At 41.5% G+C, this 27,816-nt stretch overlaps 2 long non-coding RNA genes across 4 annotated transcripts in view; one reads left to right on the top strand and one right to left on the bottom strand.

The window, feature by feature from the left end:
* Positions 1-27,816, top strand: part of LOC123373353 — a 291,422-nt gene that overhangs the window by 140,107 nt on the left and 123,499 nt on the right. For 2 of the 3 annotated variants that reach the window (XR_006580681.1, XR_006580680.1), the window contains exon 5: positions 3,751-3,884. This is a non-coding gene — a long non-coding RNA (uncharacterized LOC123373353). Of the gene's footprint in view, positions 1-3,750; positions 3,885-5,038; positions 6,493-27,816 lie in introns of those variants that run through there. The other variant, XR_006580679.1, reaches the window with a different exon arrangement.
* On the bottom strand, positions 1,124-23,805 carry LOC123373354. The gene is made up of 3 exons (XR_006580682.1): positions 23,725-23,805; positions 5,169-5,380; positions 1,124-1,240 (listed from the first exon to the last, which is right to left on the bottom strand). It is a non-coding gene; the product is annotated as an uncharacterized LOC123373354 (long non-coding RNA).

Raw genomic sequence — 27,816 nt, 5'->3', positions numbered from 1 at the left:
CAGAACCTCCCTAGCACTCCATACCCTAACCCCACCCCACCGAACCTCAACCCCTACTTCTGGAGCCTCCCTGCACCCAGACCTCCTGCATCCAGACCCCCACCACTGCACCCCATACCGCCTCCCACTGAGCTCCCTGCACTCAAAACCCCTACTCTCTCGCACCGCCCTGATCCCCCACATCCAGACACCTGGCGCAGAGGGGTAAGGCCCCATGGTGTTTTGGGGGCAGGCTCAGGCCATGTGCTGTGTCAGGGTCAGGTGCAGCCTCACTGCTGAGTCTGCTCCCGGGGTAGGGGTGGGGAGTTGCACGGTGATCTCCCACTTTCGTGCAGCCAGTGGCCTGTGCTCCCCACTGCCATGCTGGAGCCTCTGCATTTATTTATTGACAAAAAAACTTGCAGAATTTTAGAACACTACGTGCAGAATGTTTAGTGTTTTTGGTGCACAATGCCCTCAGTATATGGAGGGGATTACACAGACCTGGCCTTGCTATGCCTGGCTCAAGATAACATTGTCTGCCTCACTTTCATGAGTACCAAATTCACCTGCATTAACAAATACGCTGTATAAAACCAAAATAAATTAAAATACTGACACTTGACAAGGGCAGTTTCTGCACCAATGATGATATATATGACAATCGGCACTTGCCTGTGTTAGTTTCTCTATAGAGGAGCCTGCTTTCGTATGTTGACACCTATAGCTCAGTCCAGAGTTGGGATACTCAAACTGTCAGTTAGATGTGTCTAATATGCCACGATTATGGTGGTACTGCCACAGCTCATTATGAAGTGAGGCTGCAAGTGAAATCCGCTTGAGATCACTACCACAGCTCTCACACTAAGGCGATCACTTTTTATTTATTTAGTTATTTATTTATTTTTGAAGCTTTGCATTCCGAGTGAAATATTTGACATTTTCTGAGCTTTGCTTATTTCCAGTTGTCCTTAATACATGTGTATCTAAAGTAGCTTAAGAACCTCTTCTGGTAAAGTGGAAGTCTGCAGGGAATCCTTCTGTACATAACAAAAAGACAACCAAACAAAACAGCTCTCCCCGCCCCTCCCCATGCTACGTCCCCCCCCACCCCAATATAATGAAGCATTATACAGGCTCCCTTGAGGATATGGGAGAAATGTAATTCCTAAACCAGGAAGCCTGCAATACTGCTCTCAGGAAGCTGCGATCGTAGTATTTTGGCATCTAGTCATCTGGTGGCTGATTTGAAAAATGCAACCTGAAGAAGGAAAGAAAAAAACAAACAAACAAACATGTATGAACATTTTAAGACGAGGGAAAATATTTTTGGTGTGAAAGGGAAGGAGGGTTAGCAAAATATGTTTTCCACAGAAAAAATAAAGAGGAAATTTGGGACAGACAATAAAGAGGGTTAATTTAAAACTCAGAAGAATCCTTCTTATGGAACTGTGCTTTGAAATGTGCTCATTCTTGAAAACAATGGAATTTTATAATGAGATAGTGTTATCAGAAACGTAATAAATGTGGCACAAATGGTGAGTACAGTTGGGGCTTAATTCTTCAAGTGATGAGCACTCTGCCTTGATCCAGAAAAGCATTTAAATACTATCTTAACTTTAAGCAGGTGAGTAATCCCCTTAGCTTCAATGGGACTACTTTTGCTTAATGTTTACCACGTGTTTTAAGGGCTTTGCTGAAGTGGGACCAGAGTGCTGAGCACCTTGTAGAATTGAGCCTTTGGTTAGCACTCTGACTTTTCATCTCCGGGAAGTGAATTCAAATTCTGGGTTAAGTCATAAATGAAAATGACTTGGTCTAGTTACAAATCACCACACAATCAGCATTCTCTCAGGAGACACTTGGGTTTTGAGTAGCATGGCAGGTCAGGAATGACATGCCTTCCTGCCCCTCCCCCTGCATCCCCCGAGATCCTTCACTTCAGTAATACTCCCAACCACTGCTGGTTGAATAATATGTTGTGAAAAATATTATCTAGGTATTAGGGCATTTTTTTTATTGAACAATTATTTGTGAATAAATTGTCTTACTAATCGACCAGTTGTCCTCTCATCTCCCAATAGCCCAAGAAGTGAAGAATTGAGATGAAAATTTAAACTCGTGTCCCCTGGGTGGTAAAGCAAAGAATGGCTAAAGGCTATAGAGATTCAACTTCTTTAATAACAAGGGAAAGCTAAAAGTGTCACTGCAATAGGCTAAATGCTGTTGAAATCCAAACCTACAGCCATATTTCAGCAGCAGTACTTCTGGGAATTAAGGCATTTTAGATGTTAGCAGCCATCAGTTCAAAGACAGGTCAGGCAATTAAAATACTATTAGTCCTGTGTTCAGAGGTATCCAAACTGTTCTGAAGCAGTACATCCATTTGAAACAAAGTTGAGTAAATGTATTGTTCACAAAGTGAAGGACTCATAGCATCAGCTTGATCAGAGGTCGTTGAAACAAGCGCTGTATGGTATAGACTTCTCCAGGTTGCTTTTGCCAGCACATGTCATTCCTGACCTGCCATCAGTGGAGAATTCATTTCTTACCGGTACACTGCACCAGCTAAAGAAGTGAGGGCATGCCCCATGATCCATCCCACGTTACCTGGGAAGGGGGCTCTGTCCTCCTCCTGCTGTGCCCAAGACTTCTGAACCGCAGAGCTCTCTGGAACCGCAGTGGTGAAAAGAGCAGAATGTGAGGCCCCCAGGCGGCCCCATGCAGGCAGCTCTTCTGGTGCAGCTGTACTGCTACCAGCTCTGTCCTCCAGTGGGGCTGCCTACAGACCCCAGACAGGACATGCTAGATGCAGCTGCATGGAAGGGCTGGGGGTGGTACAGCTGTGTCGGAGGAGGTTCAATTCCTCAAGGTGCTCAGCACTCTGGCTCCACTCCAGCAAAGTCCTTAGGTTGTGAAGGAAAGAAAGCATGACCAATATGGTCGTGAAGCATATGAGGCCTGGTTACTGAGCTGGCCTGGGAGTATTATGCTGTGCAGTTGAAGGAAGGGGTGGATGCATCTTGCTGAAGGGACAGTGCTGTGATTCCTCAGGCTGGAGTGATTAGGTTGGGAGGTGGATCTTCTGCTGTAGAATTTGTTTCACTTTTCCGCTCCACTGTTGTGAAGCAAACAGAACAACAGGATACGGCAGCTTCAAGTTCCCTTCTGCTTGTTGTGACATAGCAGCTGGTCTTGTCATAGTGCAACACAACTAGTATTAAACTTTCAGCCAGGAGAGGATTTGGTGCAGTGCATGAGATACATGCTTTGGACATCTAGCCAAGTCACACAAATACTTCTGTGCCACTGAATGTTGGTGAGTCAGTCCACTAGGAAGTTGCCCCTTTCTGAGATTTAACGAAGAGAAAATTTCCAGTTGTTTGATACAGTGGTGTGTGGCAATGCTGAAACAAACAGAACACTGGGACCAGATGTTTGAAAAAACGTATTATTGTTTGGAAGCGTATAGTTCACAAGGCAGAAAACTTGTTCACTTGCTTCAATGCCATTGCATAATAGCAAGAAACAGATGTGTGGAGAACAGTTAAGGGAAGGAATCTTTGATTTCCTTCTCTTCCTCATTTTACCCTTTTCAAGAGCATACCTCTGGGGAACTTTAACTGTGCTACATGGAAAAAATAGAGAATGTTTTCATGGTGCTAATTTATATAACTTATTTCATAAAATAAAAAATATAATTTAAACAATGGGATAAGAGAGGCCAATATACCTGAGCTAATCTTCTTGTATTGCATCATATTTCCACAGAGGGCTCTCGTCCAGAGGAGTCGGCTGACTGGCTTAAACTGTGATGCCATTCCTGTAAGAATGTTTCTTGAAGGCAGCCCCAAAGAATACAAAATGTTGATATTTTACTCTTCCATATGCCAAGAAAATGCAAGGTAAGATGAAGGTTTATTTTAATCACCTGCAAAACCTGAAAGCAAATACACAATCTTTTCAGGGAAGTGCTCTCAGCTTATGAAAACCATATGACTAAAGCCTCAGGTGTCTCCAACATACCTCAAGGCTGCTCTAACTTGCGATGGCTTGAAAGGCTTCCTGGAATTTGTTCTGCTGGCCCAGGATGTCTTGAGTGCAACACTCCTCTTCAGATGGGGCAGAAACAGATGGTTTAGAGCAGTGGTTCTCAACCAGGGGTCTTGGGGCCCCCTGGGGGACCACGAGCAGGTTTCAGGGGGTCTGCCAAGCAGGACCAGTGTTAGACTTGCTGGGCCCAGGAAGAAAGCCGAAGTCCCACTGCATGGGGCTGAAGTCTGGGGCCCTGAGCAACTTAGCTTCACAGTGCCCTCTGTGGCATGAGGCCCTGGGCAATTACCCTGCTTGTTATCCCTTTATGCCAGTCCTGGCTTTTATAGGCAGAAAACCAGTTATTGTGGCACAGGTGGGCTGTGGAGTTTTTATAGCATGTTTGGGGGGTCCTCAGAAAGGAAAAGGTTAAGAACCCCTGGCTTAGAGCTAGCGATACCCCTATGCAAGGGGAGTCCCCAGTTGGTTCTTTATGCTGGTGCACAGAGGATAGCACAAGGGAATAGTTCTGGCCCATACTGAATTATATGACCAATTTCTTATATCACTCTCTCATGCATATTTAATATATACATAAAGTACCAGCCAATTGCATTTATTCCTAGTTTACTTTACACTGGTGTCAATCCAGAGTAACTCCAGTGAAGCCAGTGGTGTTACTTTGGATCCACTGGATTCATTTGAGTTACTCTTCATTGACACCAGAGTAAATGAAACTAGAGATTAATGCAGTAGCCTGCTATTTTACTTATATATATTAAATATACAGAGTAGAGGGAACTGATATTATTAGGCAGAATTGACGGTTGTGTTTTCTGCTTATCTTTCAAACAAAACTGGGACGGATATGCTGAAAGGAGGATTCTGAGGGATAAAGGTTCTAAAAAAGGCATAAAGGTTCTAAAAAAGGCATAATAAAGAAGGTAGCTGGCAGTCCATGGATGTTATCACCATCAAAATTATTCTGAAACTAACGATGATCCTTTATGTAATTCTTTGTATTTAGTATGGTTCGCATGATTGCAGTGAGTACCTCGCCTCTGCAGGAGGAAAATGGTTTGTGGTGTTATCTGTTATTGAAACTAGGTAGCAAACAATAATAAAACTGAACATAAAATGCAAGAGAGCATTCTTACCCTAAATTGCTGAAAGTCCATCTTCTCAAAAGGGGATTGGCTGACATACTGCATTGTCAGTCCCAGCTGTGCCACCTTCCAGGAATGATGTCAAAACATGCCTGCCCCTGGAGGTTTAGAGTGCCCATGTACTGTAGTTTGGGGCCACCTGCTGCATTTCTGAGCCAGCTCATTTCTACACAGTGCTCACTGGAGCAGAGAAGATTAACTTTCTGAAAATGAAAAAGGACAGATAGAAGAACTGCTTATCAAATATGCACATTTCAGATGGAACTTCACACTCAGTAGAAAGATGTTAGATTGCTGTTAGCTCTCTGGAGCGCTCCTGACAATGTGTTATCAGGTCATGTTTGCATGACAGTGGCAGCCCATGCAGGAAACATTAAGTCATATGACTTCTAAGACGGAATCAATCAAGTGAACAGTACAGCTCCTGAAAACTAATTTCACCTTCATAAGGTCTGGTTATCTGTGCGGCAGACATGAGGTTTGTCAGCCCCATTTCAGTCTGACCAGGTTCAGCACTGCATCAAGAATTTTAATGAACCGATACTGTAATATGTATGAAAGATGACACTGAGATGAATTCATGAAAAGCCAAGTCCCCATGAAATATGAACAATTACTGCAAGCTTCATCCCCCACTTAGCTCACATAAAATGTTCATTTAAAAGGCCTTTTGTCTTGTTGTTAATCATTTACAAGTTTGTGTACGGCTTTTCATCATCTGTAAGCAGTTTTAAAGCTGAAAATGAGTGTCAGTATTTTTTGTGACATCAGGGTACCAAGGGCACCTTGTTAAATGCAAAGTAATACTAGTAATACTGTTAAGTTTTTCCAGACTCCTTGTCATAGCATTATCAGCTTGTGTCCGTGCATATTGTGAAAACATGCAACTGCCTTGGGGTGCACTGACCTGCCATACAGTGAATTGTGGTGTCTGCTGTAGTATTTATAGCACAGGAATAACTGGACTCAGCCACAGAGGAGGTACTTGCTTTGTCTGCTCGAGTCCAGGCGAGGTATGTCAGGGAGAAAACCTCTCTCTGAGTCAGGGATCCGGTTACAAGACAGCAGTAGGACACTAGTAACTCTTTTAGTGGCTGAATGAATTACAGATATTTTCTGGCACTATTTCTGGAAGTCATCGTTCAGCACCTTCTTTCCAGAAAATACGACTCTGGGAGATTGTAGCTTGCAGGAATACCAAGAGGAAAAAAGAGAAGCCCCAATCCACCAGTAGGGTGGCAAGAGTACCAAAATATTTCCTTATTAGTGGGCCAGACACATCCCTTCAGGTTTGAGGGTTCTTGAATCCCTGCACAAGCACCCCTTCTGACTCTCTGTAGTGAAATGGTATTTCTGATTATTCAGGTAATTTAATTGTAGTTTCAAATGGGTGTATATGCATAAGCTCAGCTTCACAAACATTGCTGTAATATCTTTATCTACAATAACACTCATTAAATAGAAACACAGTATGACATGTCTCTGCATGTTTGAGAATACTAAGCTTCATTTAAAAGTCTTTGCCATAGCCTGACTGTTATCCCTTCTAGCCCAACGCAAAAGCAGCCACCTATGATGTGGTGAAGAGCTTTTTTATTCTTTCTATGAGCATGATCTCTGGGGTGATCTCTTGGGAAATGTGCCCTTCCCCTTCCACTTTTTCATATGACAAGACACCCCAAAGAAGGGTTTATAAATCCCTTCACTTTCTAATGAACTTTTTGTTATAACTAAGGATGTACCAAAATTACAAAAAAAAAATCGAATATGTCCAGAATGCTTTCATACCAAGAGGACTGGACATTTTTTAGATCAGGTGTTCTACTCTTTAACATACCGCATCTATTAAACACTTCTTTTTAAAGCTTAATTTTTCATAAATGGATTCTTTATTTGTACCCATATCTTGGTGCACATGCAACTGGCCATTTTGTATATATGTTGCAAAATTAAAGACTATTATAATGACCATTTTAATGGTCAAAAGTCTATTCTCCAATAAGAGTAAAAGTAAGTTATGGGTGCTTCGGAGGATGTTTCAATTTTAAATAACTTTTTAAAAAAACAGGTCAGTCCCAGCCATAAATCCCACACACTGAGATTCTGTACACCGTGGCTTGTATGCACTGGATTCTTCTAAAGCTGCCACTCTTATTCCAGTATCAAAAGACAGAGAGAGGGAGACAGCAGTAAAAACCAAGAAAACGGAATGTGGTTCATATGCTCATCCTGAGCACCTTTCCACCAGGCCTCACTTGAGAAACAAGGCTGTGAATGAGTTTATAGGCTGGCGTTTTGTAATTAACTTAATTAATTCCTTGGGTTATGTATAATGGAGAGATGAATCTGCATATATGACTGTGATTGCTTTGCTTTACACATGGCATTCAAACTTTCTGTGCAGGTAGGAATACACTCCCAAAGGAAAAAGTGACAATCTACAGGTCCTTTTGCTTCTCACCTTCAGAACACTAAGCTTATTGTTGATTTTTATCCTCCAAGAAGGGCACAGAATCAACCTGACCTTACCAGATCTCTAGGGAGAGGTTATGTAAAACATTATTAGCTTTTCCTTAAAGTGGCAAACACACATTTTCATTACAATTTTAAACATAAAGAACATTGCTATCATGTTTGATTAGGGTTTTTTTTTCTTCCTCTGCTTCCTTTAAAAAAAAATGTTGTTACAACATAATGATTGGGAACTGGGTCTGATCCAACACAAGCACAGTATCCAAAAATAACATCAGCGAATGTGAAAAATAAACATTTTAAAAATGAAAAATGGACCTTTAAAAGGATTTGTAAGGAAAAATGGAGAAAAGTTGAATTTTTCACATGGACTTTGAGTACAGCTGGATCCAAGAACTTTCCCCCACCCCTTTATCTAATCACTGTCAATTTTATTTCTCATTGGGAAGAGGGGAGGATTTTGTTTTGTTTTTTGTTTCTTGATTAGTAAGATATGCGAGTACTGTACATTAAATTAAATTCAAGTTAAATCCATCCCTGTAAAACTATGTAAAAACATTGATTTCTATGGAATTGCACCAGAGATTAATTTGGCTCAGTGCTTCTTGGTAAATCAGAGGAAGCATTAAAATATATCTCCTACAGGCTTTTGATCATCTGTTCTGCCTAATTAATTTTCAGTATTGGAAATCAGTCAGCTCCACTAAACACCCCTATTCTCATTATCATAGATGGCTAGAAATTAGCATCTGTAGAAAGTCACTAAACATGAAATTCAAGCCACAGATGTGCTTAGGTATTCATGGGTATGAACTGAACGATAATATGTCACCTCTGACTTGCTTAGGGCCTGCTCTTGCAGCTTGTGCTAGGGCTCCATGCAGAGGCTCAACTACATGCAACAAATTGCAGGATCAGGCCCTCAGTTCTGAATCCATTTCATTCCTGACCAGTGCCATTTGTGTATTATTATTCAAATGTGCAGGAGGAGTCCAGACCAAAGCCTGCTAGTAATACTCACAAAACTGTCCACTTGAAGTAGCTGGGACTTTTCAGGTGGGTAACATGAACATGATTTGGCACTCAGATTTTGATGAACTATTGTCCATTTTGAAGCATTGAGTTAAATGCTGGCAGGCTCTGTCTACCCTTTTCTGAGTCATGTCCTTTACCTGTTTTGAACCTATATTTACGTGTCAGTATTGTCTGCCCACTTTCAGATATCAGCAGCCTCCACTGGAATTGTACCACTGTAGCCTATTGCAAAACAGGTTCTCTAAAAGGAAAGCCTGTTTCTGTAATATAGGTAGTGCAGGATACCAAACTTTGTGGTGTTTGGATGCCTTTTTTCTTCAGAGATGCACTGCAACGTGTTTGATCTTTCCCTGACTCCTAATAGCTTCCAAAATTTTAATTTTGCTGAAGGAAAATATAATGCAGTTAATTCACAGGAGAACACAAGCAGAAATACCAAGAACATTTTTTCCAAAAGTATTCATTGTCTTTTTTTCATTAGCTACTCTCGGCTTTACCATAAAATATGTTTGCTTGTCTGACTGTCTGGCATTCTAACTGTTATGTGCACATACAGGACCAAATACATCCCTGGTTTAACGTCATTGCCTTCAATGTAAGATACATCAGGGATGAATTTGGCCCAGAATATATTCTGTTTCCAAGGTACTGAATTCATTTACTCAATAGAAAAAAAAATACGAAAATAACCTGCATGTTTCCTGTGTTAGTTCAGATATGTCACTTCCAAAGAGAGACAATGTTATGACTCACGAGTATTGGGGGAGGGGAGGTGGGACCATTTTAAGTTCTTTGTTGATTTAAGTGGACATGCAATAGTGATATGAGCTAATTGTCATGATTATCATGAAATAAGATGCTTTGTTGTGCGGTAATCATGCAGTAACTAAAAAGTGACTTCATTAAAAATTCTTTAAATTCTACAATAACTTCTGTTCCCAGTGTTTATCTTCATAGCTGTACAATTAATGTGTATTAACATGCTAGATATACTAAATAGAGCCATATTTCTGTAGTGGTTCATAGGAATACACTGGTCCTGTTTCTTTTGAAACCAATATACTGTCCTCTTTATTTCTTTAACAAAATCCTTTAAAAAATTTGAATACTTTAAGCCAAATTCATCATTCATCCTGTACAATATGAATAAGTTTAATAATGGAGAGTAAAGGAGATACTTCAGGAAGTTTTATGTTAAGTAATTTAAATATTCAAAATTAGCAGGGCTGAGAACGCTTTGCATTATGTTGTTATAGGGGAAATTGGATTCTGGGAAGATCTGGGACTCAATCTCTCTGGTGGGGGTGGATAAGTTCATGGAAGCAACACACTTTCATTGTCACAGAGCATGAGCTGTCAGGACTAGGGTTGGGAGCCAGCATCAAGATCCAGAAGCTGAGGGTCAGGAATCTGGAGTCAGAAACTGAGCAAGGCTGGGAACAAGGCAGGACCTGGAGTGATAAATGCTGTGGGTGAAAAGTGTTGAGCAGCCATTGGCCAAATGCTGCTGCTGGGCTTGAGAGCAGTCCTGATAAGCTCCTCATCCAATCCGGTGATCTAGCCAATTAGGGATTCCAGCTGCAGTTAGCTAGGTGATCCCAGGCTGAGCTGCAAGCCATCATTCCTGACTTTCAGGACCTGTGCTGAATGATCCATGAAACAATTTGACAGCCTCGGAGGAGGAAAACACTACTTGCTTTGCCTGATCAGCCAGAGGTGAATTAATAGTTGTTGGGGTACTGAGAGAGAGAAAAAGAAAGCTAAAATGGCAGCCAAGGATGAAGGGATGTGGGGAAACTTAATGAGACATTGAGCTGATGGGGGAGAGTGTGCATCTAGAAAAATGGTGAGGGGTCACTCACCCCCGATGGAATGCCCAATATAATGGAGCCAAACTGTGTTTTGTACCCAGCTCTTTTTGGAACTGTATGATGACTAAACACTATGCTCCTCTTCGTTATGGAATTGCATTCCACTTGAGACTTCTGGTTTGATACCAAGACATGAATCACGCAGTCTTGGAGGAGCACTGCCATTTTTTCTCTGTGGTCTAATTTAAGTTCTCTATCAAATACTATTACAGCAGTGACTCTTAACATTTTGCCTGATTTATGTCATTAATGAGGAAAGCTAGAGAAGTTTGGGCTGTTTCCAACAAAGGACATTTAGAAAAAAAAACACCCTAAAACTACATGTAACTGAGCTGAAGCATTACAGTAATGGAGGGACTGGGTCAAATGATCACACTGAGTACATCTACAGAGCAATTAAACACCTGCTACTGGCCCAGGTTAGCTGGCTCAGGCTTGCAGCTGTGAGAGGGGTGAGGACCCTACAGCCACAGCTCCAGCCTGAGCCTGAATGTCTACACAGCAATTTTTAGCCCCACAGTCCAAGCCGAAATCACCTGGGCCAGCCACGGCTATGGTACGGGTCTCTTTATTCCAGTATAGGCATACCCTTTAACTCCTTGTTTGGGCAAACACAAATGAGAAAGCTATATTTAAAAAATAAAAATAAAATCTGAATATGTAATACAACACTTCCATAGAAAAATGGTTTGTCCTTGGAAGAGAATATCAAGAAGATGCACAGTGAAATAATATCACTGGGCTAGATTGTGTCCTTAGGACACAGCCTATAATAAGCTGCTCCCCCACAGAAGAATTCTAGGGAAACATTGTGGCTCAGAGGAATAATTCCCACCCTCATATCTGTGCCCCCACCCATCTTGCTTCAGGGGGATAGTAATTTGCTGCTGGCCTACTGCAGCAGTAATCTACTCTGTCGTGTTCCCTCCTCCTCCCCCCGCGCCATGCATGTTCATTCCCTGTCCACTTGTTCTGGGGAATAGAGTAAGTGGGCACTCAGCTCTCATAGAAGTGTCCAGAGGTGGTCGGGGAGAGGGATGGTTCTTACTATCTTTCACTCCCCGTGCAAATCCATAGTCTACTTCGCTGTATTTGGATCAAAGGGAAAGAAGTTTAATTGTAGAGGGAATGTAAGAGCTTAAAGGAGAGGATTCAAGTAGCTTGCACGTTGGGCACAAGGACACTTTTGTGTCTTGTGGATTGTTTGTGGTTCTGTGGCGGATTCACCCACTGACTTCGTAGCTGTGGAACATTCCAAATTCTTTGTAAGGTGCGATTTGTGAAGAAAAGCTTTGGGACCTTACTTGCAAACACCCTCAGAAATTCAGATGATCTGAACTACACACCTTCATCACAGCATAGCTTGTTGCTGCTGCTTATTGACACATTGTGTTTATGACCGTATTGAACCTGACAGAACATAATGCCATGAGACCCACTGCTGCCACATGATGCAAAAAATACATGCACTTTGGATATTCAGCAAATATTGTCTCTCATTTACTTTTTTTTTTTTGTTCCGTTGAAGTGATAAGGTTCCTAAAATGGGCTTGTCAGCATTGACTCTAAAGTATATTTGATTCAGGTGAAATCTTTTAGTAGATAGTGCTAACTCTGATTTTCTCAGTAGTTTCTAAACTGTGATATTCTATTCCCAATAAAGATTTTTTTTTTGGTGAGTTTCCAAATGAAAAGAGAATTATAGTCAAGTTTTCTAAAGAAAGAGCTTCACCCAATTGTATTTTCATAGGAAGGTGCTGTTGGGGAGTTCTTGTTTTTCATGGGTGGATTTTCCCTTCTCTGCTCCCTTCATCTTTCAGCAGTAATTCTGTGACATTTGCTGGCAACTCAGCTAACTATGTCCATGCATTCCTTTACACCTTACAAAACTGTAAATGTAATCCAATGCCAGACAGTCAGAGGGAGCTGGATGTGGGATACTACAAATCAGAGGTGTGGTAGGAGAGATGAGTGTGTGCAGCAGATAACTGTACTTGATTAGCTAGATTTAAATAGTGTTGGGCGAATTTGCCAGGTGAAAATAAAAATTGTCAGTTCAGTTTAATTTCATGGTGAATCAAACAAGGAAATTAGATTCTGCTACTCTGTTAGTTTGACATCTACAGCAAGTGACAATTAGAGATGATGAGAGAACTTGCATTTATTCCAAAACTCTTGATTTTCTGATAGGCATATAACTTTTATTTACCCTTGCACTGAAAAAGAATCTAACATAATAGCATTATTATTAGCTTACTAACTAACGTATTCTAGTGTTCTTTAGTATGGGTATAGTACTGTGGGATGATATGTAGGATGATTAAGTTTTTGTTCACAGTATGATGCAGTCAGATTTAAAGATACCTCAGCAGGCCCTGAGTTATAATTCCACTGAAAGTATACATGTTATTCTCAGGATCGGGCCCTCAAGCCATAACGCTAGTGGATGGAATGTAGATAGAAACAAGGGAGCTATACCTCCATGAACAAGCAAGATTACTGTGTAACTAACAAATGCTGAGGGCAATATGGAATGAAAGAGCACCCAACGCCTTTTATTGAAGCCTGGCCATTCAACTTGGTCCTAATTTTCTTCATTAGCCTTGGAAGAAAGGATTAAGTAGCAAATCAAAACACAAGAGATTTTTAAATGTACCCACAAAGGCCAAATTCAAATTAACTGAACTTCAAACCCAAATTGGGTTCAAAGAGCATGAAAAATCAAGCAGAACTGAGGTATGAAATGGCTGTATATGAAGTTGCATTAACTTCCTTCTTATTCAGCAAGGTATGTAGTATGGAAGATTCTGCTTCACAAGAAATGCAAAAATAGCACAAGGAAATTATTTCCCACCTTACTTTACTGTTTCAGATAGGTATGCATTGTTGTCTGGCAGCTGCCAGACAATCATCAAACACAAACATTGGGATACAGAAATAGAGCACCAGGCGGAAAAGATCATTATGGTGCTATCTAGAAGGAGAGCTTACCTCAGTATTGTATGCAACTTTTGTCTATAGGACATTAAAAAACCATTGATATATCTGTGCCTCAGTTTCTTATCTGTAGCATGGAGATACTTCATTTCTTCTCACCCTTTGTCTTATCTATTTAGACTTCAAGCTCTTTGGGACATGAACTGTCTCTTATTATATTGTCGTATTCTGTGTAGTATACAATATAGGGTAGTATCACTCTAAATTAGTTTTTGAGCCCTCTAGTGGCTCTCACTGTCTTCTGTGTTTCAGAAGCCACCAGAATCCTACAACAGTAGCTGTTTGTATATGTAGCTTGGCTTTGCATGTTGTATATAATTAATAAACACATTTATTTGGACCCCACTGTGCCATTGTGGTTCTTTCATATTACACTCGTGTGCCTTTTTCTCTGTGTACTACATATATATTTTTACAACAACTGTGGGGCCCCAGGAACTATTTATAGCTTATATTGCCCTATGATGGGGCATAAACTCTGCACTGGCACTAAAAGAGGTTAAGAGGAGCAAGAGAGCTCAATTAAGGCACCTGGTTGTACCTAGAGGGTGGGCCAGACCCAACAGAAGAGAACACCCACCTGAGGGAGGAGCTAGGTGGTGATCATAAAGGGAGGGACGCCCAGATGAGAAGGAGGCTGTGGGGAGAGAGAGAAATAACTCTGTAGCCCATCTTTGCTTGCTAGTGAGAGAGTGAAGGAGGGGCTAGAGAGAGGCAGGTCTACAGTGAGCCCAGGAAGGAGCTGGGGAAAGCAGCCTGAAGAAAGGCCATGGTAGGAAGAGGTCTAAGAAGGCAGCAGTGAGGGCTCTGATGGAGCCTATCTTGGCTGCTCATCCTAGGGTCCCTGGACTAGAACCCAGTGATGTGGGAGGGCCTGGGTTCCCCTACTGGGGGAGTGGAAACACCCTGATACAATGGGGAGGACAAATTAGTTTGGAATTGGGCCTTCAGGGAGAAAGGCCTGGAAGGCATTGCTTTGCAGAGTTGGAGAGTAATCCTACAGAGCCCAGAAAGGAGTCAATAGTCTACCCCAGGCTCGCTCCTCCCCAAAGAGTTATGTATGTTTGAGATTAGTCTCTTGTACTCTTTGTTTACCCTGGAAGGGGTGGAACTAAATGTGACCTTGCCACAGGGCCAGTCATGAGAAGAGCTGGATTACCATGTCACAGGAGCAAACATCACCAGGGAGTGTTTGGGAAGGAGATCCTGTTACACCATGAGAGAACATGCCTGCAGTGAATGCACAATACTATAGGCCCCCTTCTTTATCAGTTTCAAAGCACTGAATAAGCACTGAATATGCGTTAACACAGTTATCCTCACAACACCCCTTTGAAGTATTTCAATCCCCATTCACAGATAGGAAATGGAGGCACCAAATGTCTTGTATCATCACATATGGAGTCTTTGAGAGAGCTACAAACTAACCCAGGTCTCCTGAGTCCCCATCCTCTGACTCCACCACAACCCAGCCTTTCCAACAGGTTATGTGGTTATATAACAAAGACAGTGCATAGAAACCTTTTGCTCCCTGTGGGGGAATTGGTAGGCACCCCTTATGAGATGGGCAACAACAGAGCAACCGGGCAGAACAAAGGTGCTGGACCAAAGCCGCCATCCAACATGGACATCTGGCCCCCTGCAGCTAACCTACCCCTATGCAGCACATCCGAGAGTGAGTCTGAGGCGGAAGACACAACCATGGTGTATCCTGGAATGGAGACAAGATTTCAGTCTCAATCAGCTGAACCAAAAGAGAGCTCCCCCTCTTCCACCCTAAACCCCATGGCGGAAGTATTTAGGCCCATTGCTGACACCCTTGTGCCACTGGTGGGACCCCATGTGATGACACACACTGGTTATTGAACAGTGGAGACATACAGGTGGAGGATGTTCTGGGCACCTTGGACCCTCCACTGTTAGAACTAGAAGTGCAGGGGCCTATGCCAGTAGCCGAGGGGCCCTCAAAGGGAACCTCTCCATCCGTTGCTCAAGAGGATGTCCCCCCTACCACAGCAACAGAGATTCTCAATAGATGAGACACGGTGGTAAGACCAGTAAAACGATTAACTTATGATGCACTTGGGGTGACTACTAGTGAGGAGCCAATATATTTAGCACACAGGCTTGTGGAAGCTAAAGAGGGCTATCTGAGGCCCTTTGAAGGGAACCAGTGAGTTGGTATAATAGGTGTGATTTGTTGGGACGACAAATTCTTGGCTGGGGGGAGGATGTAAGCAGAGTCAGGATGAGCTCTACCCTGACATCTGGTGGTGAATTGTGGTGAGTTGTGGAAAAGAACTTCAGGGGCTGATCTTGTTTGCATAGGCACACCCACACCGCCTAGCATGAGCCCAAATTGTCACTTTGGCTGCTGTGGGATCCCCAGTTTCTCTGTTATTGGGGCAGGAAGAATAAAGTATTGTTACCCTGATTATGTGAGTCAAGGGCAATGAAACTGTTTTATGACAGAGGGACTTACCATTCAACTAAGTAGCACTCACTAGACAAAGGACATGGGTTCCAAAACCCAGTGAATTGAGAGAGGCTCGGGACAGTTATTTGTACCCAATGGTATGGGCCCCTTTTGAGGGCCTGAAATATCAATTACACCTCCTCCTCTCTCTACTGTGGAATATCAGAGCTAATTTTAATTCCATTAGGAGTCTAGTTATAGACTGTTGAGCTGAATTCACTTTGAGCCAATGGTGCACCAGCACTGAGGCTCCCCTACTACAAGCTGACATCACTAAAGAGCTAAAATTACTAACAGCTAAAATCACTGAGTTGAGGGGGTGGGGGCAGGGAGGCTGAAGATCTATTGCTGAGCAGCTGGTAGAGCAGAGCAGTTTGTGGGATGACCGAAGCGGGTCATGGGACAGCCAGTGGAGTGGAGCAGTTCGCGGAAGAGCTGGACTGGCTCATGGGACAGCTGGAGGAGCGGAGCGGCTGGTGGAGTGACTTGTGGTGAAGGCTGCAGCAGAACCCCATGGAGAGGTGGGGTAGTCGGCCTCGGACCATGTAAGGTGCCCATTAACACTGCTGCACACCCCACCCCCCCAGACTGGGAGGTAAAACTCTGCAGATAAACTTTTGAACTCTGGGGCTGCACTGACCAGGGACAGAGACTTTTGGGGTGTTGGACTTTTGGGTGATTTTTTGGGTTCCTGGACTTTAAGCCCCTGAGGGGAAGAGGATACTGCCAAACTTACTTGTGGGGGGGATGGGTCTTTTGCTCATGGTTTGTGTTATGAATCCTGTTTGTGGTGTTTCCCCAACATAATGCCGCATTGTTTCCCTCCTTTATTAAAAGGATTTTGCTAAACTCAGACCCCGTACTTGTGAGAGGGGAAGTATTGCCTCTTAGAGGCGCCCGGGGGGTGGTATGTAATTGTCTCAGGTCACTGGGTGGGGCTCGAGCCGGTTTTGCATCGTATTATTGAAACGGAACCCCTAGATACTGAAGCCGGCCCTTGTTGCTGCCAACTCAGAGGGGCAGAAGGGTTACATAAGGATATGGGAACTTGACTTGAACTCACTCATCTGCCAGTCTGGACCACATTTCAAACACTCCCTGGGGCGGGTCTGTTGGGATCCATCAATCCTGGCTCCATGCTTCTGCCGGCTTCCTAACAGTGTTGATGTAGTCCTGTGAAATCCTTCATGGCTGTTCCCTGGGAGAGAACTGATTGCTACTGGGATATGCTTGCTTTGCAATCAGGTATTTTTAAACATTCTCTTTTTAAGTGACTTAAAAGCTGAGAGTCAAAATTGTAACATTAAATATGCTTTTATTTGTTTGACTACATTGTGATATTTCTGTAAGAATTTAAAACCAAGGAAGGGTGTTGTAAAATATAGAATGGTGGCTTCTGTTTCTCCTCCACCAAGTTATTAATGCCTCCAGTCCCACTGTGGTTGAGGCAGCTGATTGCTATTTTAGGGCTTCGTGACAGGACAGTCTTCAGCTGTGACAAACTTTATTTAAAAGCAGCCCTCTTAAAATCCTTCCCAAGAATTCACAGCGTTGAGGGGAGTAGACACAGGAGTAAAAGTAGCAAGGTAAAGGTCTGAGAGATTGGGAGGGAAGGCTCTCTCTGAAAGATGTTATATTCTCTTTTATTTAGGCCTATGCCTGGCAGGACACCAGCAGTTTGGGGGTGGCGAGATGAGAAGGGTGCCATCCAGATTCAGAATGAGGCTGGGATCTGACACCAAATGCCCCAGAGAAGAGCTTCCTTAAAAGTTTTTAGTCTGTGATGTATGCTAGCCTCATGCTACATGCATTTCATTAGGATAGCATAAACCAGGAAAGGAAAAACAGGTTTAGAAAGAGTAAGAACCAATCAGCACCTTCATTAGAAATGTGCCAAATCTGTCAGCTTTGTTTTACAAGAATTTGTGTAAACATTGGGTGGCATTCTCTACTAGTGTTACGCTATTGAAATCAATGGAGTTTTGCCAGCAGAAAACTTGGTACATTTCTTTTTCCACTTAGAACTGGGTGGGTTGATACTGACTGGGTTTCTTGTTGAGTTACGGATTCTAGTAAACTCATATTCTCAAAGGAAAGCTCGTCCATGATCATCAAGTTTGTTTGGGGTGGAGGGGGAATGTTGGAAACCATGCCAAATAGCTAATTTCATAAGATTTTAACTATAAAAAATACATAAATTGGTCCCGAAACTAGGGCCAAATTCTCTTGAATGGCTAAAGAACATTTCAGAGAATCTGCTTTGGTTTCGAATGAAACATAAAACCAAGCAAGCTTTCACGTAGCTCTAACCGTCACTCAGAAACCTGAACTCAGTGTTTTTTTGTTTTTTTTTTTAATTCTGAGGTTTGAAAAGTGCTATTTAACATTTTAAGATATACATGCAGATTTGTGGTTCCCAATTGCTTCCAGGACCTAAATCAGAAAAAAAAAATTCTATGAAATAAAGCTTTTTTTCCCAGTATTTCCGATTCAGCTGAAACCAGAGAGGAAAGGAAATCCAACTAAGAAGCATGTTATTGTGAGACTTTTTGCCTGATATCAAAATGTGGTTGGTCTGGAGAGCTCCAGATGTTTTGCTTCAGCCAATCTGATCCTCGTTTGTCCATAATTTTTATAAAATCACTTCCCACTTTGTATTTGTATTTTAGTCCAAATTGAGTTGGGTCTGATACTGGAGTCTTAAAATTTCTGGGGAAATGGAAATTCACTAGCAGAGCTGTGTGAAAAGAAAGCAGTTTCATTTTATAAGGTTTTATGTGACTATTTTGTTCATTTTTAATCCATGTAACTTCACCCATATTTCACTTTGAGTTGTGCATTCAAACAAATCAAATATCTGAGTGAAACTCGCTTGTAACAAAATGATGGGGGTCTAAATGAGCTGCTTCCACTCAAGAAAGAAATCTTAGGGATAAAAAAACCTGTGGCTGGCCTGGGTTAGCTGACTCAGACTTGCAAGGCTCAGGCTGTGAGGCTAAAAAACTACTGTGTAGACATTTGGGCTCAGGCTGGAACCCAAGTTTTGGGACCCTGTGAGGGTGAAGAGTCCCAGAGCTTGGGCTGTAGCCTGAGCCAGAATGTCTACACAGCAATTTTTAGCCCCACAGCCCAAGCCCTATGAGCTTGAGTCAGCTGACCACTGCAGGCCTTTTATCTCCATGTAGACATACCATTAGAGTCATCGTGGATAATCCTCTGAAAACATCCACTCAGTGTGGCAGCAGTCAAAAAAGTTAACAATGTTGGGAAACGTTAGGAAAGGGATTAATAGTAAGACAGAAAATACCCTAATGTTGCTATATAAATCCATGGTATTACCACACCTTGAATACCGCATGCCGTTCTGGTGACCCCATCTCAAAAAAAAAGATATATTTGAATTGGAAAAGGTGCACAGAAGGTCAACAAAAATTATTGGGGTGTGGAACAGCTTCCATATGAGGAGAGATTAAAAAGTCTGGGACTGTTCAGTTTAGAAAAGAGTTAACTGGGGGTGGGGGGCGGGATTTGATGGTCTATAAAATCATGAATAGGGAACTATTATTTATCCCTCCATGTAACACAAGAACGAGGGGTCATCCAATAAAATTTATAGCCAGCAGGTTTCAAGCAAACAAAAGGAAGTACTTGTTCACACAATGTGCTGTCAACCCTTGGAACTCATTGCCAGGGGATGTTATGAAGGCCAATAGTATAACTCGGTTCAATAAAGAATTAGATAAGTATCCTATAAGAGGATAGCTCCGTAAATCAATAAACTATAGAGAGGCCTGAGACAGGACTTCAAATTGTTATCACTTCCTGAATTGCTGAGGGGAATAATGTGTTGCATTTAAAATCTGTGGGTCTAAAATTATCCTTGTTGTTTTTGTTTCAAGGTCAGATTCATTAGTAAGAAAAGTCAATTTTCTAGATCGGGTATAGGTGTGGATCAAGATGGTGGAAAGCTTGGAAGAGTAACAGATCTTGCAACATTTTAACCAGTTAGAGCCCAAAAATCTCTCAAATAGCTTGCTAGCTTTTCAGCACTGTTCAGTCTGTCAGCAACGTAGGTCAGCCTCTGACCCAAACTCCATACTCTAGCTTGGATGTGAACATTATTTCTACTTTAAACTTGCCCAGGTTTGCTTTATGAGATTAAGCAACAGTTATGAAGATCTTGTTCCAATTTCTGGTTCTGTCATAAGACTTGCAAATTTCCTATGTGACCTTGGGCAAGTAATTTAATCTCTCAATGCCTACGTTCCCCATTGGTACAAGGGGAGAAATTCTTGCCAATATTACAAGGGTTTTGTGAAAAAGTATTACTTCATGTTTTTAGGTGCTTTTATACAACAGTAGTGGAAGTGATATAAGTACCTAGCTAATGAAAAACCTTAATAGGCCAGAATCTCATTCCGAATAGAGATGAAAAGTCAAAATTTCAAATAGCTGAAAGCTGAAAATCTGGAAGAAATTGTTTGGGTCCATCAAAATACTTTGTTTAGATTTTGACCATTTAAAAATTTTTTTTTACTACAATTAGCTCAAATTTCTAAATGAAAAGTCATCTCAAACAGCAGAACTGTAATTTTTAGTTTTGAAATGTTGCAACGTTTCACCAATTTTGAAACTTGTTTTCAAAAATTTTCTAAACTAAAAATTCATTGGAACCAGACCACAAAGTTCTGGTTTTGATGAATTGGCATTTTCTGACTAAAAATTCAAGACCCATTCTTGCTGCTACCCAGTTGCCCACTCCTGGGAGCAACTTTGTATGAGGGCAGGCACACATAGGGAATAGGAAAAACCATGGCTCTTCCACATACCTACAGGCCCCAGAGTGGGCTAGTGGTCTGGAAGTGAGCATACTTACAGGCCAGTCAGCCTCACCTCAGTCCTTGGAAAAATCATGGAGCAGGTCCTCAAAGAATCAATTCTGAAGCACTTAGAGGAAAGGAAAGTGATCAGGAACAGTCAGCATGGATTCACCAAGGGCAAGTTATGCCTGACTAACTGGCTCTTCATAGAAGCCTAATTGGCTTCTATGAAGAGATAACTGGGTCTGTGGATGAGGGGAAAGCAGTGGATGTGGTGTTCCTTGAATTTAGCAAAGCTTTTGATACAGTCTCCCACAGTATTCTTGCCAGCAAGTTAAAGAAGTGTGGGCTGGATGAATGGATAGAAAGCTGGCTAGATCGTTAGGCTCAACAGGTAGTGATCAATGGCTCCATGTCTATTTGGCAGCTGGTTTCAAGTGGAGTGCCCTAAGGGTCGGTCCTGGGGCCAGTTTCATTCAATATCTTCATTAATGATCTGGAGGATGGCGTGGACCGCGCTCTCAGCAAGTTTGAAGATGACACTAAACTGGGAGGAGTGGTAGATACGCTGGAGGGTAGGGATACGATACAGAGGGACCTAGACAAATTAGAGGATTGGGCCAAAAGAAACCTGATGACGTTCAACAAGGACAAGTGCAGAGTCCTGCACTTAGGATGGAAGAATCCCATTCACTGTTACAGACTAGGGACCTAATGGCTAGGAAGCAGTTCTGCAGAAAAAGACCTAGGGGTTACAGTGGACGAGAAGCTGGATATGAGTCGACAGTGTGCCCTCATTGCCAAGAAGGCTAACGGCATTTTGGGCAGTATAAGTAGGGGCATTGCCAGCAGATCGAGAGACGTGATCATTCCCCTCTATTCGACATTGGTGAGGCCTCATCTGGAGTACTATGTCCAGTTTTGGACCCCACACTACAAGAAGGATGTGGAAAAATTGGAGAGAGTCCAGCAGAGGGCAACAAAAATGATTAGGGGCCTGGAGCACATGACCTATGAGGAGAGGCTGAGGGAACTGGGATTGTTTAGTCTGCAGAAGAGAAGAATGAAGGGGGATTTGATAGCTGCTTTCAACTACCTGAAAGGGTGTTCCAAAGAGGATGGCTCTAGACTGTTCTCAGTGGTACCAGATGACAGAACAAGGAGTAATGGTCTCAAGTTGCAGTGGGGGAGGCTTAGGTTGGATATTAGGAAAACCTTTTTCACTAGGAGGGTGGCGAAGCACTGGAATGGGTTACCTAGGGAGGTGGTGGAATCTCCTTCCTTAGAGGTTCCTTCCTGGCTGGTATGATTTAGTTGGAAATTGGACCTGCTTTGAGCAGGAGACTGGACTAGATGACCTCCTGAGGTCCCTTCCAACCCTGATATTCTATGATAAGCTGCTGCTGCAAATTATTCTCCACTAGTACAATTGGGGCAGCATAATGGATTGCTTCTTAAAGATGTAATGAAGAACTAAATGTGAAGGTCAGCCACTTGTATCTTTCACTGTTGCCAGTATGGAAATATCCCACTCAAAGTTCTTTTTTTATGTCTAGCATCTCTTATATTCCTTGCTAACATTTCAAACTACCTGATACATTTTAAACTTTAACAGCAAGCATACAGGATCACCACTTTCCCCTCAGGATGCCCCAGTAAATGAGCTTTTCTGATTTCAGTTGATTTTCCCCCCCACCCTTTCAAATAACTATAAAAGCAACAGGTCAGGTAGAATATTTCACATCTTTTATAAATACATTATCTTTTATGCAAACAGCTCTGGAACAAATTTGTTCTTTATGCTTTCAATAGCTCCTTATCTATTAAAATCTTCAGCTTGTATATCTGAATTACATGAGTCAGAGAAGTACAGTGCCAGCTATTTCTAATAACCTTCTCAATTCTTAGCAAGTTGATTACTTCTTGGCCCTGAATTCCAGTGAAACTTAAGTACACTTGTTATATACAAATTCTAAATGTTTCTATTTAAAAACTTCTTCACTACTTTAAAAAATGAGGTGCAATAATGATAAACAACTTGAATGTGGAATGAATTAGCAACACCTAGCTTTAGAGCAGTACATAAATCTTCACATTTCTACCTCTCCTCTTTTATTGGGAAAGCTAATTGATGCTCAAGTGTATCATCTGAATCATACAAGCAAGATAAATATTTATAAGTGGGAAATTGTGTAATCTTTGAGAAATCCAGCATAGCACTTGCAGACATTTTTCTAGAAACTGACTACTGCTCTTGAATTACGCACAAAATACACCTCAGTACACACGCAGCTGCCATTAGCATTAAAGGGGGTTACTAAAATGCAACTATTTTACAGAATATCTACAGAATATTTTTTTGCAGTTTTCGTCTTATTCTGATGGACGTGAAACTGGTGTTAAAAACTGAGTAATATTTGTTTATTTTTGACCAAAAAGGAAATAAAAATCTAAGGTTGTGTAAGCTGATTTCTAAAATCATACTAGCCAGATAACACTAAAAAGCACTTTTCCTTTAGCATTGCACAACATACTCAAGTCACTATATAAAAGATACCTACACTTATTGAACCATATGCTTCTCTTAGTTCTCAGTATGGATTACACAAGGGGAGAATTTGGCACATTTTAAAATTAACACAATCTGGATTTTTTTTAAATGGCACATTAAAAAGCTAGCATACTGTCAGTCAGTGTTAGTTTCATCTCTCAGTTTATCTGGGATTTGTCTAATACAACCATCACTGTAGTGTTTAGGCACCATTGGAAAATAGCATTTCAACGCAAGAAAATATATAAAACTATCATCCAGAAATATTAATTACCAATTGGAAAATTATGTAGCTCAACCGTAACGTAATCCCATGGTTCATTACCTGCATATACTCTCTCCTCGTAGTGCCAGTGGTTACATGCAGATATTCCAAATGACTTCATAAACACAGGCGCACCCACTGTTAAGCAGTGATTAATTCCTGCAAGACCATGTGATGCCCTGTAATTCTTTAATGGTGCCAAAGTGATATATGGCATGAGTATATACTTTGGCTAGCTCAGCAAAATGACCATGGGAAGTATCAGGGACATCTCTCCTTGGAGCACTCTATCGGGATTTAAATCACCTTGGAAAAAGAACTACAGCCAAGGTATTTACACGTGCAGCAGCTCGGGGGAGGGGGGGAGGAGAGCAGTTCTTAAAGATACATCAGTCCTTTTTATGTTACTGAGTTTTTTTGTGCAAAGGAAAATGGAATGCATGCCCTTTCACAGAGGGACTTGTACATCACCAAAGGCAGTGTTTTTTTCCTCTATCTTTTCTATGCAGGGTTTACATTGTCTTTTATGTTTTCCTTGATACTTTATTCATCATAAAATGAGCTCCTTTGCCGCAGACAAACCAATAGCCAGTTCCATCAAGAGCAACATGTGAAATGAATGAATGGAAATGAATGGAAAACCAAGTATGTTACTATAGCAATTGAAACTATTCAGTGATGCGCTCCAGATTTAAATGAGTTAGTCAAAATGGCACTGTGATGTCAGCTGGAATGTTCTGGCTAAAATATATGGTCTTGATAATTGTCATAAGCATGATGATGAATGGATTGGATAGGTTCTATGTTTCCCCATAGCAGCAAATCCTAATTCCTTTGAGCCAGATTCTACCACCCCGACTCACTCTGAGGAGCACTTTACTCCAACATGAGTCCCACTGAAATCAATGGGCGGCCTCTTGGAATAAGGTACTGCTCAGCACAAGTAAGGGTGCCAGTCTCTGCGCCTCAGCTAGTAGTCCTGATGAAATCAATGGAATTACTTGCATGGTAACATATTACCCAGCTGGAAAATGGTAGTAGAATTAGGCCATATCGAGCACTTCAGTGTCTGTTCTGCCACCCTTAATGAAGTTGAATGGTACCTTAATTTGCAGGTTATGCCCACAAAATCAGTGGAACCACCTGAAGAGTAAGATGCTGCTCAAAGTGACTGAGGATGGCAGATTCAGCCCCATATACTGTTAATTCTTCAGGATAAGGCTATATTTTTATTGTTATATTAATTTCAGTGCACGCCAATACAAATATGATATACAATACAAGAATCAAATATTACTAACAACAAGTGTTTGGGCTATGATGGGAAGTTTCACACAGACCTGGGAGGAAGGATTCCTCTTCATATGATTTTATATATATAACATATTAAGTAAATTTAATGCTTGTGAAATTAAAGAACCAATAGTACTGGCTAGAGTATGACAAAATGCAGACCGGTAAACATGAAGCCCCAAAAAGTGCTGGTGAAAGATGGCCTCTCCACAATCCTCCTTGAATGTATTTCAAGCCTTCAATGTCTCTGAGCCTGCTACACAGAAAAGTTCTGTACAAGCGTGGCCTGGAAAGCTGTGCCTTTGCACCTCAATCCTAATGTATTGGAATAGCTTTTTTATTGTATTCAAGTGCTTGTCTTGACGGAGACACAGAAGCATGCCAAACCGTGTGTTGATTTGTGATGTGGACAAATAGGGTAGGAAGGAAAACTCCAACTTCATTTTGTGGCTTAAGCTGGTCAAATTTATTTATAGCTCAAGAGGTAAAAGGCTACTTACACTGCATTAACCCAGTGAGCTGCTTTCTGTATCTTTGGTATTGGAAGATTATTTTGCTAGCTATAATACAATTTCTGATGTTGAAATGTATGTAATTTTCTTTTTATTCTTAAGAAAATGATAATTTTCAGCTCTTGTAGTCAAGGTCTGTAAGGTTTTTAAACGTGGATGATTGTATTAGGCAAAATTGAACCTTTCATGATTGTTTAAAGAATATGTCAGTTGTCTTGATTTTATTTTTTAAATTACTCTCCAGATTTGTCTTTGTTTGTAGAAGCTCATAGTGTTAGGGGTGTAATACCAAGAAAGATAATGTGTAAGTGGAAACCCAAATAGGCAAAATGTGTCTTTTTGTTAAAAGGTTCTACCACATAGGAGTTTATGCAGCCTTTTGTGTTTGGGGCACAGGTTCAATCCAGGCACGTCACAAGTGAGAATGAATTTGATGCTGTCCACCTAACTCCTAATGGGTGTCCACAAAACAACCACAGAGCTGGTATGACTGGTGGTTTCAGATCAAGGGAAACTCAGAAGAGGAATAAAAGTTCAGGACTGATGTGCACTGGCAGTAGCTTTCAAATTGCCCTGCCTACATTTTGCCTGTCCTGAGCCAGTGCACTCAAACCAAACTCCAATGAACACAAAAGTTAGAAAACTAACTCCCATCTACAGTGACCTCTTGACAGCCAAATTATTGAAGGACACAGACCTTGGACCCATGGCAAACAGACATTGGTTGGTCAGTAGACACCCATTTTAGAAAGACTACAGGTGGCTGTGCTGATTCACGTGGAAAGGAAAGTGATCTTTGTGCCTGACTCAGCAATCATCTTAATTCCTCATTCATGGCTGCACTCTGAACTGTATTATCATATAACCAGTGATGGTTAAGATGGCTCAGTGGTCCATCTCACAAATAAATTTTAAAATGAACTGGCCAGATTGAGTATAGGGCAGTGAATGGAGCGAAGGTAGGGACTAGCTATTGCAGGGTTTCCTGACATCGGCGGTATTTCCACCTCAAAATCTTCCTTTATGTCTTAGTTCCTTTCATGGTCTTCCGTAGCTAATTGACTATCAGTTCCTATAAGCCAGGGAGCACTGTCTAGTTTGTGCAAGCCATTTGATTCTAGCTACTCATCGCTTTTAGGTGAGGAAGGATGGTATTAGGCTTATACAGCTATCATCAGCTGATGTCAGCTGGGGAAGAGTCCTCTTCTGTAGGTGAGGATATTTTTTTGAGCAATCAATGGAACTACTTTCCAGTTTATTCTGTCTGTACCAGCATCTAATTTTCTGCCTACCCATCAGTCTGTTTTTCTCAAGTATCAGTCAATCACCATGATAATCAGTCATCATATCTAGTTGTGGTATCTAAAGGTTGATGTATACTGTATGGCGAGTTCACACTGCAAAGAGACCAAAGGTGAAGTCAATGGGAGTAATGTTTAATACACTGTTCCAGAGCAGCCAAATATTGCAATTGTCTTCCTCTGAAGTAATGGGATTGCTCACTGCAGTAGAGGGGCCCTGGAGGCCCATGAAGTTCTTTTGGGCCAGCAGTCTGACAGGCTATTTCTTACTCATTTGAATCCCTGACAGCCTCAAACATTTCTGTTTGGCATGGTTGTAGGGTAACTGGTTCAGGTAACCTCCTTTCTTTTCTTTTCCTAGAGGAGTCGTGGCCCTGCAAATTCTTTTTTCTCCTTTGTTACAGCTGACCAAACATCAGGCTAACTTGTGGAATATTTGTGCAGTCTACAGTTGTGGAAATCATTCCCATAGATGGGGTGCTTTTGTGTTAATTGGATGGAATAGCATTACAGGGTACTCACCAGGGTGCTTTCCTTTTCTAAATATATTTTTGCATTCTTTTGTAGTTCTTATGGTTTTTTTATCCTTTTGTGGTCTGAATAGATTAAAAAATAAAAAGAATGCTAAACAAAATTCACCTAAATTAAAAAAATGCAAAAAAACCCTTTCTATTACTAATCGTGTCAATCATAGAGACTTTTGAGAAGCACATAAAATTATTTTCTTTTGAATTGTTCTGCATGATGCAAACAGTATGAATTTCTGCAATTTTACTTTTATCTTGCCTTGAATGATGAGCTGACATTATGAAAGAGTTAGAAAAATAGCATTAGCTATTTGATGACTCATAGTCATGCCACAATTTTATTTATTGATTTATTCATTTAATTAAAAGCAATTTCAGGGCCTGATCCTGAAGTATGCTGAGTTCTTGCAACTCCCATTGAAGTTAGTTCTTGGTGAAGGGAGAAAAGACGAGAGTAGGGCTGTGTGAAATTCAGAGTCTGTCTACACTAGGCAAATGCACAAGAGTTACAAGAGTAAA

This window comes from Mauremys mutica, chromosome 6 (assembly GCF_020497125.1).
Source record: "Mauremys mutica isolate MM-2020 ecotype Southern chromosome 6, ASM2049712v1, whole genome shotgun sequence".
Classification (NCBI taxonomy): Eukaryota; Metazoa; Chordata; order Testudines; family Geoemydidae; genus Mauremys; species Mauremys mutica.
Note: the sequence above shows the minus strand (reverse complement) of the source record. Positions and strands in the feature narration are given on the sequence as shown.